Raw genomic sequence first — 13,518 nt, forward strand, 5'->3', positions numbered from 1 at the left:
GTGGTTTCAAATGGAATGAGATGCCTCGGGAAATCAGTCCCTGGTGAAATTAAGTTTTTGGGTAAAACTGGTGGAATTTTTTTTTCTGTGAGCAGGTATTTCACCTGCCTGAGCAATGCCTTTTCCTCTGTAGGACAGCTGTTGCCCTCTGGTGCAGGGCCAATGTCTGTGTGTAAGGCTGCGTCTTGGTCTGTGCTGCGAATTCTCTGGAAAAGGCGTGGATGACTTTGGTTTAAGTGCCACTTACCAATTGCCTTGTGCGGGCATGGCATCCTGGGTGTGGAACATGGGCAGTGCCACGTGTTTTTATGTGGGTCATAGCATACCAAGACTCTGCCCAACCTGGAGAAGTAAGTTGTTCTCGGCTCATGGACGGACAGGTATATTTTACGGTCATTGTCCATTTGCACAACTGTGCTCAGAGGGGATGAGGAAGCACGAGCTACAGCTTGTCTCTCCAGACAGGTTCTCTTCGTGCTGGAGGAAAACCATTTTTTCCCCACCATGTCATTTAGCACATTTTCCTCCAGAACCGTGTCGTTGGACTGTGACGCTGGGCAGTACGTGACAGATTTTAAATGGACGCACTGGAAACCTGCAATCCCACTTCTCGCTGCAAACTGCAACGCCCTTTTGCACTACTCCAATTCACAGACCACACGATGCTCAACTCCCCATGTGCATCTTTGTACATGGACTGGGTTCGCTGGTCCAGTGAAGCTTCTCCTTACCACAAAAATGCGGGTGCGTGGCTGGCATTGGGCTCGGCGTGCTGAGGCCTTGAGATGGAGGTGGCGGGTGCGTGGCTGGCATTGGGCTCGGCGTGCTGAGGCCTTGAGATGGAGGTGGCGGGTGCGTGGCTGGCATTGGGCTCGGCGTGCTGAGGCCTTGAGATGGAGGTGGCGGGTGCGTGGCTGGCATTGGGCTCGGCGTGCTGAGGCCTTGAGATGGAGGTGGCGGGTGGTGGCTGACATTGGGCTCGGCTTGCTGAGGCCTTGAGATGGAGGTGGCGGGTGCGTGGCTGGCATTGGGCTCGGCGTGCTGAGGCCTTGAGATGGAGGTGGTGTCCTCATGCCAGGGCAGGTCTGCAGGTGCTTTATGCATGAAATTTTGCTGCCAGTAATGGTTGAGCACACACAGTGGTAGTGTGGAGATCTTGTGTTGGCACAGTTGTGTTGGCACCTCTCTATTTTGTAGCCTTCCAAAAAGGAACAGAAAAGTAAATTAGAAAATATTAACTGTTAGTATTCCTTGTTCACTACATCACAAGCTAATTGAAAAGCATAAAGAATATAGAGAATATAAAACATTAGTGACATGCATTAAACTTTCAATTACCATTGTGAGATATGGCTGCTCTGTCATGTGTTTGAACATGTGCAACCATGGCTGGGTAATCGCCAAATTTTCTGCAAACTTGGCACCCGTAAGAATCTCCCAACTGCACTGCTGCATCAGAGATCCATGTTTGCAGACAGTTGGATGGATCTGAAAAGACAAAAAGTAATTTCTGCTGCACAAACAATTCAACCAGATTTACAGTTTAAGTCAGCTCTTAGGCATCCAATGTGTAATTAACTAAACCAACCCCCAAGGGCGTAACCATGGTTTAGACATTGGGGGGGTCCTATTTTTTATTATTATTTGTTAAGTGCATTGCCTACAATTCTATATTTATATATGAAAATGTGGACATTTAGAACATAGTTTCGAGGACTACATTGACCATTTGAATTCACATCTAAAGGAATAGTGTAATAATGTAATGTCTGCCCCGCCCCCCCCCCCCCCCCCCCCCCCCCCCCCCCCCCCCACACACACACACACACACACACATACACACACACTTTGTTTTGGTTAGTTGCTTACTGACCTTAAACACACCTACCAATTACAATTATGCTCTTCCAGTAGTACTGTAGCAAAAAGGATAGCTTCCAATGGAAAAATACCACATACCCAAAGCATGTTTTTTTAATGTTATTTTAATTAGGACAACTGCTGATTTACTTTTGTGATGTACAGACTTTAAAAAAAAAAATTTGCTGAGGACTTTTAAGTCCAGGTTAATTTCTATAATAAAAGTGTGTATTAACAATGAGAAGTCCAATAGTCTAATTGAAATCAGAGACTTGCACAAAGCAGTAAACTTAAAATCTTGATTTTTACTATAAAAAGCAAGTCTGATTATTTACACTGAAAATTATTTACATTGACTGGAACACAGAAGAGAAATGAACATGGGATGTGAATGTAGGTGTAAAAGTGCTACAGCCAAAGGAAAGGCAGCATAGGACTGAGATGGAAAAGTATCAACTAAATAAATGACCCAAAAACCTGGAGGCGTTCATTATTAAGCTCAACTAAGCTCTGACAGATCTTTTTCCTGTCCAAAGCATCCAACTTTTCCTGATGAACATGGCAAATGGCAACGTTGTTCAGCCGGGTCTGCGTCATCATGGTTCTCAGCCATGTCTTCAGCCGTCTCAAGGCGCTGAAACTTCGCACTGCCTCTGCTGAGGAGGCAGGAACAACCATCAGCAGTCTCAAAAGGATCTCGACTTGCTTGAAAAGATGTCGCACCTCTGGCACCATTTCCCGGAAAGTGTCTGCTACCTCTGAGGAAGTTGTACAAGTGTAGTTGGCCTGGAACATTTTCAGCTGCACTTCTAAAGCCATGGCATCCAACTCTGGGTATTCATCCACAACTGCATCAATGTTCCCAGAGATGAGTACATCCTCTAATTTTTTCAGTCTTTGAAGCCCGTCCTGGCTGAAGCGCTCATTGCATTGCACCACAGCAATGTCCAAGGTATTGTAGTACTGCATTCTGTAGTACGCTTGGGCAGTGGAGTGAGAATGTGATGTGGCTGGACCAGTGAAGCGCTTCGGAGGCTTCCGCACATGAGGCATCTTGATTGGCTGCAGATTAAGAGATGTGACAATCTGAGAAGCTTTGGAGTACAGCCAGTCAAAGTGCACTTCAGATCTTTTGGCCTGGATGCCTCTTATCACATGGTCTACAGCAGCCAGCATCCCTGATGTAGTTTGGCTTCTCTGCTGCAGAGAAATGTTCAGCTCCTCCATGACAGCCATAACATCTTCTGCCAGAATGATGCCGAGAATGGCATTGCCCCTCAAAAAGCTGTTGTGAAGGCCACTGGCTCTTGCAGACATTTCCATCGTGGTGGATTGAGACATCTCTTCTGTGGCTGTGAGCACAGATTCATATTGTGAGAGGACAGAGCCCATGGCTGGCGTTCGGACTGTCCATCTGGTGGGGCAGAGAGGCTTCAAAGATGTATGCGTAGCTGTTCGATCTGACTTTGCTACAGCTGTGAAGATAGCCTTGAACTTCCCAGACTGATTGAATAAAACGCCCAACTCATGCACTAACTGCATTGCATCTCTTATAACGGGGGCGGATACACAGGCAGCTTGGGTGATCAAATTGACACAGTGTGGCCCACAATGAACATATACTGCAAGAGGCTGCTCTTTCTTGATATGAGCCTGCGCACTTTGCATCCTGCCAGACATATTGGCTGCCCCATCGTAGGTTTGACCTCGTAGCTGTGAAAGTGGGAGATTTAGGCGAATCAAAACATCTTTAGCTACACTAGCTATGTTTTCTCCAGTTGTGGATGTGACCTGATACAGGCCTATGAATTCCTCTCTGGGCTGCAAGTTTTTGTCAACAAAGCGCAGACAGAAGGACTCTTACTCAACTCCTGCTGCATCCTGTGTCCCATCAATTATAAGGTAAAACTGAACCACTGGCAATGAGTGGATTTCCTGTGTTATTTCGCGTACAATTGTGTTGCTGACGATTTGAAGGACCTCATTCTGAATTTTGGGGCTGGTGAAATTGTTGTGCCGCTGAAGCCAGCTTGAAAGTTCTTCATCACCCTCTGCCTTGTACTTAATTAACTGGTGGAAGTCGCCCTCTTTGTTGTCATGCCCCCTTAAAGCATTGTCCTGTCTGGCCAAGCACATCACCCCCCCCACAATCTTCAAGAAACTATTCCTGGCCACCTGCTGCTGCTTTTGCAACTGAGAGGAAAGTTGAGTACTGACAGGCTGTTTTTGGTGCAAATATGTTGTCACCGCTGCTGAATGGCAATCGCTGTCTTCATGTTCAGAGAACCTTTGGAGAGCTTTTTTCCAATTACTGAAACCAGTGTTAATAAAAGCACCATCAGCCTTACTGGCTAAAGCGGATTTCTGTTCTCCAAAATATTTGGAACAATAAAAACAAAGCACACCTTTCAGTGAGGGACTGTAGTGAAGCCATTTGTACTGCCTAAACCAACTGTCCTGAAATTTGAGTGTTTTATTTTTCAGGGACTGAGATCGATAAAGCGGGTATTGGGCTGGTGTGGGCAGGTACCAAGCTCCTCCTTATGCTGATCTAAACCACTTCCTCCTCTGCCTGGCTCTGTCTCTCTTTCCCTGTCAGTCTCCTGAAATATAACATGTAGCGTTGGAATTACCTGTATCTTTTCACTTATCATACACAAGATGCAGGTACCTGTAATGCCTTACTTAGCTTCATACTTAAAATGACTGTCTTTGTGCAATACTAAATTGCATTATATTTCACATTCATTCCTCACCTGATCATCTGCATTTCCAGAGCATACCCCTGTCTGGCCACTGCTTTCAGCCTGCCTCTCTGCCTCCCTGTCTGTCTGTGCTGCCTGCATTGTGAACACATGTCATTATGTTATCAGAAGAACAGTGGCTGACCTTCGTGATCATTTTGGTCTATATATTCTGCTTGTATTAGAAGTAGGCTACTTTAATGTATTGCTGACATGTAGGCCCAGGTTATAAACAATGTTGTAAGGCTGTCTAGTCTCACATTCACAATTCTCACCTTATCACCTGCATGTCCAGAGCATGTCCCTGTCTGGCCACTGCTTTCAGCATGCCTGTCTCTCTCCCTGTCTCTCTGTGATGCCTGCATTGTGACCACACGTCATTTTATCAGAAAAAACAGCGACTCATATTTTAATTAGGCTACTCGTTTTATTTGCTCACACATTTAGCTCGGTATCAAGCTACTAATTGTCTGGAGAAAAAAAAAACTGGACCAAAAACGCTCGGCTGCTGGTCCAGTTTTATCCGCTTTTTAAGTAACCTTAAATTGTCCGTTACTTCCTCTCCAACACGTTAAATAACGTTACTTACATTCAAATGACTCACCTGATCACCTGCATGTTCAGAGCATGTCCCTGTCTGGCCACTGCTTTCAGCATGCCTGTCTCTCTCCTTCTCTCTCTGTGCTGCCTGCATCGTAACCATGTCATTTTATCAAAAGAACAGCGACTGACCTTTATGAGCTATATTTAATATTCTGCTTTTACGAGGCTACTCATTTTATTTGCTTACTCAAAGCTCGGTATCAAGTTACTTACTGTCTGAAAAAAACTGCGTACGCTTGGCTGTTGGTCCAGTTTCTTATGCTTTTTAGGTAACCTCAAATCCTCCATTACTCAACTTTACTTTCTTGGCTCTCATTGAAGAAAGAGTGTGGGGTAACCATGACAACGCAGAAAGTCGCGAGGTGGTTTCAAACTAAATCGCACAAGTGTACAATTAGGAGGGGGGATTCACACACTTAACAAACGGAAATAAATTGAAAATAAATAAGACATAACAAGAGACTGATCCATTGACAGGGTTCCTAAAAAGAGAACATATATTTTACATTTTATCATGCTGTATATTGGTGGGGACAGGTTAGTATTTTCTCAACATTGGGGGGGACACGACCCCCCCAAAGAATGCGTGGTTACGCCCTTGCAACCCTATAGATAAATGCAAGTGTATACAATGTAAGCGCAGGTGTGACATAGATGCTGTAACATGGCTCACACAAACAGACAGATCTTCCTCAGGCATCTTTGATCTAATTAAGTCCTTTGCAAGCAGTGTGCAGATCCTTTCCCGCTCCTACTAGTTAGCGGCTAACCCAGAGGTGTAGCCATGGTTTCAACATTGGGGGGGACAAATGCCTGGGGGCGGGGTCCGGCCCCCCAAGGCAAAGATTTTGAACATGCATTAATCTGGTGCACTCTGAGAGCAAAATTCATTTTGAAGACCTTTCTAGGGATGGATGTTTAACCTTTAACACTTTAATACTGGATGTGACCAAGCAGTCTGGGAGTGTGGAAAACTTGAAATTAGGAAAAGGTTGACACACATATACTTCAGAGCTCTGTTTTCCTTTACTTTTTAAATTAAATATTACATTTTGTGCTCCTCAATATTTCAACCAATCCAGTCAGTTCTTTTTTTTCCACATTCAATTCATCGATGTTTTGTCTTTTTTACAAAACACACACAATCAAACACCTGCACCACCACAACAAGGACACAAAATCCAGCCAGTTCTTACTTCCATTACATTTTTTATTGCATAACCATCACATTTGCCAATGTTGAGTAAAACCCACCCAGGTGCATCTATCTCATGGACCTAAATAGAAGTCAACCCAAAACTTTTGTTACCCCTCAGAAAACATAGATTTTCTGATATTTTCAACCACTTGTTTAATAAGTACATAGATGAGTTTCATGAGACAAGTTAAAACTTCACGCAGGCTTGTTGTTACAATGTACAACATTGCTAGTTCCTAAAATGGAGTGCTGTGAATGGGTGTGCACTTCGTAGGCAGTGCATTTGAAAGATTTACCCATGGTAAAATACACAAGTGCGTGTGTGAGACATTGAGTCAATTTTGAGACAGGCCTGGCTAACATGAGATTCTACTATCATCCTTCTCCTACTCCCAATTCCTTGCTCTTCTCCTCTCTTTCACTCTCCACACCTCCAAGCCTAGTTACCCTAAGGTGAATTCACTTAAACCAGCAAAGGTTGCTAATGCATATTTGTTACAGCTTGCCAACACCTTTACTGTCACTGGCATTTGTTAATTTGTGAATCAGGCCTCTCTCTCTGTCTCTCTCGCTCTCTCTCTCTCGTCAAATCAAGTTTTGCGGCGCGTCAAAGTTTTGCGGCGCGTCAAAAGTTTAAATATTTCAACTCGAGCAGCATTTGACGCGCCGCAAAATACGTGAACGCGCCCTTCGCCCGTGCCCGGCAGCGGGCACGGGCATGCCGCGCCGCAAATCAGATTTTGACGCGCGTCAAATCAAGTTTTGACGCGCGTCAAAACGGCAGCAAATGCTGCGGCAGCAAAGCAGCAACGCGTCTCTACATTCACTTTGAATGGGATCACGACGCGCGTCAACTTTTTGCATCTTTTGGTGTGAACGCAGGGTAAGCAGCACCAAATACAATCTTGACGACTTTTGTAGTGCTGTGTGTAGTGTAGCCACACGTTTGCCCCTTCTGAACTTGAACAAGCAGTTAATTTCCTTTCCTAGCTCCTCTTGTTTATGTTGGTAGCTTAGCCATGTCATGTCACGTTGTCAACATTGGATACATAGAGCAGAACATAGTGGGTCACATGTCCGATACTTTTTGGAAACGTTTTCTTCATAAAACGTGCCAGACAGACTGCACTAAAGAGAGAAAAACGAGTGCATCCTCATTGTACCCAACACTTCTGAAAATGCACTTCCGAATGCATCTCTGTCCCCAGCACATTTAAAACCAAACTGCCCATGCATTTAGATCTAATGGGGAACATTTCGGAACATTGAGACTTCAGCATAATGAGGCGTTGGAATTACGGAATGGGGCCGGGGCCAACGTCATCTAGCTGGCTTATTACATAGGTAACACATAGCTAATGATGCTGCTCGCTAGAGAAGCGACAAAAACCCACGAAATTTGAGAGACACTATCAAAAGCTCCATAACTTACCTGTGTTTTCGATCGTAACACGCCACTCATTTGCTGTTGTTGATGTTTTTGATTCCGTGGTCATGTAAAAAAGACAGTTGATGACCAATGCAATCGAGTGACAAGTCACCGTCACCGAGCCGCACGTGCGGGGACGAATCAAATCATGGACCTATCCCATTGGCTAGCTAGCCCGAACAGCCATTCTCATTGGCTGTAAGAGCTGTAGATAGAATCGTATTGAGTTAGGGTGTGCGGCGCGCACTGTGTGCAGAGATGTGTAATTCAGGGAAAACCTAAGTGTTCTACCCATAGAAATATTGAATTGCTATATCCCTATTCCCAGCGATTTATTGGGGGGGACATTTTGGGCATATCTGAATATTGGGGGGGACTTGTACCCCCCAATGTATATGGCCGCTACGCCTATGGGCTAACCACATAGCCATGGGATGACAACTTCAAATCGGTAACACGGCGAAATGATGATAATGAAATCAATACAAACCAGTGAGAGTATATTGCGAAAAAACAAACACGGCATCAAACGCGGTACTTAACAATTAAATAGGTAACATGAAAAGCAACAACTGTTAAGCTTAAGCAATATCAACATAAAGGAAAATTTAGCAGAGACATCCCAAAAACGCAGCCAATTTGTGGTTGGATTGACGACACATTATTACGCTGTGAGTGTACATGAAAATTTAAAGTAGAACTACACCAAGAACAATGACAGTATACGATCTCTGACTGATAATGCCGTCCACTTACCAAATCAATCGAGGCAATCATCTTTCTGCTATCTAACTGCTGTTGACCAGTTCGTTAAATCTCCGGAGTAGGTTCGACAAGAGAAGAGATCCGCAAATGTCAAATAGAATAGATTATGGCTCGGCACGAGGCTATGTGTGATCCCAGACGCCGTCGTGAATCAGACCAATCAGGGCCGACTAAATACACGCACTCCTTAAGCCGCGAACACACCAAGCGCGTACCTCGCGTACCATGTACGCGCGTAACGCAGCTAAAATGTTGCTTGACCATTTTGTGTCAAAAATGGTCAGATACGCGCGTAACGCGCGTAGATGAGACCGCCCAAAACTCCCCCCCCCCCCCCCCCCCCAGCCTGTGGCTGCGCTGGATTTAGGAGTCCGAGGAAGGAAACCCAAACGCCGCCGTGTTTGGGTGGATGATAGAGCTTGGATCGGGTTAGATTAAATAATCTCGGATATAAATAACAATAATCGGGTTAAATAACTTCACATGGTGTGTCTGTGTGTTTCCAGCATTCGTAGTGTTGATCAGCAGAGAAATAGTCCGCCAAGACGTTGATATGGAGTCAGTTTCCTGCCATAATTCAAACCTGAAAAAAAAAGTTTCAAAGGCTTGTAAGTCTGGGTTTGAAAACTCAACACCTTGTAATAAAGGTTTTGCAACACTGAAAAAAGAGATTATAACCTGAAAAAAAATAAAACTAAAATTCAAACATCTGTAAACATGATTTTGTGTTCTATTTTATCTTCTTCATCATTTTCACCAACACATTTTCAAAGTTCAAACAATTTCACCAGCGCATTTGCAGAGTTTCAAATCTGGCACTGTTCTAACAGTGTATTTCATTGTTGCCCGGTTTTGAAACCTTGTAAATGGGATTCTGCAAACAGGTGTTCATACATTGAGAAATACGTTTTGAAAGGTTGAATATTTAGTTTTAAAAACTTGTAAAGGTGTACGTTTACGACATTGCAACGTATTTTTTCAGAACTGACTTTTCAGCACCGACTTTTCAGAGATTTGACCACACAGGCGCAAGCTTTGAGTCACGTGAATATTGGCAGTGTTCTGACGCCACTCGTTTTGAAACTCCTGACAGTCGAATCTGAAAACGTTCCTGGGGGCGGGACCATTTAGCTCTAAACCTATTGGTTGCTCTCGGCTGACGTACATTCCAATCACATGTGCCGTTCACCGGGCTGTGCGTGATTGACAGTGCTCTGCTGATGACACAAATAACAAGCGACTTTCGCGGTTGATTTTGATTTCCATTTTCTGGAACCATGGCTGTTTCCCAAAGTGAAGGCTGCAGCCTTGCTAGGACGCGTCCTTGCTAGTCGCGTCCTATGGAGATGAGACTCTGGTTCCAGAAAATGGAAATCAAAATCAACCGCGAAATCAACCCGTTGTTATTCGTGTCATCGGCAGAGCACTGTCAATCACGAACAGCCCGGTGAACGGCACATGTGATTGGAATGTACGTCAGCCGAGAACAACCAATAGGTTTAGAGCTAAATGGTCCCGCCCCAGGAACGTTTTCAGATTCGACTGTCAGGAGTTTCAAAACGAGTGGCGTCAGAACACTGCCAATATTCACGTGACTCAAAGCTTGCGCTCAAATCTCTGAAAAGTCAGTGCTGAAAAGTCAGTTCTGAAAAAATACGTTGCAATGTCGTAAACGTACACCTTTACAAGTTTTTAAAACTAAATATTCAACCTTTCAAAACGTATTTCTCAATGTATGAACACCTGTTTGCAGAATCCCATTTACAAGGTTTCCAAACCGGGCAACAATGAAATACACCGGTAGAACAGTGCCAGATTTGAAACTCTGCAAATGCGGTGGTGAAATTGTTTGAACTTTGAAAATCTGTTGCTGAAAATGATGAAGAAGTTAAAATAGAACACAAAATCATGTTTACAGATGTTTGAATTTTAGTTTTATTTTTTTTCAGGTTATAATCTCTTTTTTCAGTGTTGCAAAACCTTTTTTACAAGGTGTTGAGTTTTCAAACCCAGACTTACAAGTCTGTGAAACTTTTTTTTTCAGGTTTGAATTATGGCAGGAAACTGACTCCATACGTTGAGGTTTCTTAGCAATCAAGAGACTCTGTCCATGCAAGTGAACGGAGCGTTCACTCTTCGTCATAACTATCAAACCAAACATCCTTCACATTCACCGAGCGAACCTTATGAAAGTAAAATGCACATTTCTCGCTAGAAATGTTTCCATAAACGCATTTAATGGCGTAACTATGTTACTATTTCCACCCAGAATAAAGAAAGTTGCCGGCCGTGGCTGCCATGGACATGGCTGCGCTGGAGTCCGAGGTAGGAAACCCAAACGCCGCCGTGTTTGGGTGATAGAGTTTAGATCGGGTTAGATTAAATAATCTCGGATATAAATAACAATAATCGGCTTAAATAACTTCACATGGTGTGTCTGGTGTGTTTCCAGCATTCGTAGTGTTGATCAGCAGATATATAGTCCGCCAAGACGTTGAGGTTGCTTAGTAACCAGAGACTCTGTCCATGCAAGTGAACGGAGCGTTCCCTCTTCGTCATAATTATCAAACCAAACATCCTTCACATTCACCGAGCGAACATTATGAAAGTAAAATGCACATTTCTCGCTAAAAATGTTTCCATAAAAGCATTTAATGGCGTAACTATGTTACTATTTCCACACAGAATAAAGAAAGATGTCGGCCGTATGCTTCTGTCCAAGCTCACTACTCTCTGCCAGTGACGTCGGGTCAAGCTCAACGCTGATTGGCTATTGCGGCGCGTATGAGCGTAAAAAGTTCAATTTTTTGAACTCCTCGTACGCGCGTATATGTACGCGCGTATATATACGCGCCTCATACGCCCCTAACGCGAGTAAAATGTTGCTTATACGCATGTAACGCGTGTACGCGTCTCATACGCGTGTAAACCAATGGTTCCCTATGGAAAAATTGCCGATTTTATACGCGTGATACGCGGGTAACGCTTTTGGTGTGGACGTATCTTTACAAGACACGCCTCCTCAAAATACACACCCCCGTCTTGCAGGACGCAGTCGGACCCTACTCCACGATCGGGAGGTCCAACCTAAAACTAACTTCACCGCGGTCGCTTTAGATGCCTTCACAAGTCCAGCGGAGGGAACAGAACCATGATACTGAAGTAAAATAACAGGCAAAGACAAAAGATAAAAATATGAAAAACATGCATTTCTCCTGAAGTTGTAAATTGGAAACGTATGACTACCTGTGACTATGATACTTACATATCTGAGGAAAAACTTAAATGGAGGAAATTACAGTGCCCTCAAACTAATTCTAAGACAGGGCAGGGCAGACTGAGACCAGGGCAGACATGAGAGGCCTGAGGAAAAATCTAGAAATATCTTTCTGCCCTTAGACCAGGAGGCATTCACCTACCCTCTGAGAACATCAGTCTCGAACAAATGTAGCCCTGGGACCAGAAGAGACAATAATGATTCAGGCTACAATGCCCTGGGGGCAGGAGAATGTTACTTCAGCCCTAGGACCAGAAGAGACTAAACTTTCCCCAGACAGATAATGATTTAGGCCACTCAGCCCTAGGGCAATACATTTGACGTTTCAGATTCTTCAGTTCAATTCATTTTACATTCCTGCATTTTTATCAATGCTTTATTGTCAAGTCACTTTATTTGTTTCCAACCATTTACTTTTTCTTTAATGGTGTACATGTTTACATTGTTTACTCCATTTAGACTTTTGAACTTTTTTTCCAATCCCTTGACTTGATTCAAGCCATTTGACGTTTCTTTATGTCTTAATCTATGTGGCTTTATTAAAAAATATTTTCAACCTCAATTTGCACTACAGCCCTCACCGTATTTTCTGCAGGAAATGCTTTTTCTAGTTTCATACCGGCTTCGTTTTCAGTTGGTCTCATTGATTTACGTTGACGCTGGAGCGTGAGGACGTTCAGCAGTGTTGCCAGATTGGGCTGTTTTTCCCGCCCTATCAGGCAACTCTTAATCACGCACCGGCTCGCTATTCTCATAAAGACACCACCCCCCCACCCCCCCCCCCCCCCCCCCCCCCCCCCCCCCCCCTCCCCCACACACACACACACACACACACACACACACACACACACCAGCAGTGAAGGGCAAGAGCAAGGTAACATGCCCAAACGATTGGCGCCCTGTTGCTCTCACCCCCAATAGTGAGAAAATGCTTTGAAAAGCTTGTTAAGGTGCTGATCTGCAGAATGCTGCCACCTGCCCTGGACCCCCACCAATTTGCCTATCGAAAGAACAGATCGACAGATGACGTCATTGCCACGGCGCTCCACTCAGCCCTCGCCCACCTCGACAAGAGGAACACCTATGTGAGGATGCTGTTTGTCTATTATAGTTCGGCATTCAACACAATGGTCCCCTCCAGACTCGACAGGAAGCTCAGGGACCTAAGCATTGATCCAAGCCTATCTGGATCCTTGTCTTCCTGACGGATCGAAAACAGGTGGTGAAGATGGGTTCTAAGATCTCCGCCCCTCTGACCATCAGCACAGGAGCCCCCCAGGGCTGTGTCCTAAGCCCCCTCCTCTACTCCCTATACACCCACGACTGCGTGGCTACACACGGCTCAAATGCAGTGATCAAGTTCGCCGATGACACGACAGTGATGGGCCTGATCACTGATGGTGATGAGACGACCTATAGAAGCGAGGTCGACTGTCTGGCTCAGTACAGCCAGGACAAAAACCTCATTCTCAACACCGAGAAAACCAAGGAGCTCGTAGTGGACTTCAGAAGGAAGAGATAGATTCAACACCCCATCACCATCAATGGGTCTGCTGTGGAGAGGGGAGACAGCATTAAGTTCCTGGGGGTCCACATCACCAGAGACCTCACCTGGGAGGAGCACACCAACCAGGAGGTGAAA

The sequence above is a fragment of the Gadus morhua genome, chromosome 15 (genome assembly GCF_902167405.1).
Source record: "Gadus morhua chromosome 15, gadMor3.0, whole genome shotgun sequence".
NCBI lineage: Eukaryota > Metazoa > Chordata > Actinopteri > Gadiformes > Gadidae > Gadus > Gadus morhua.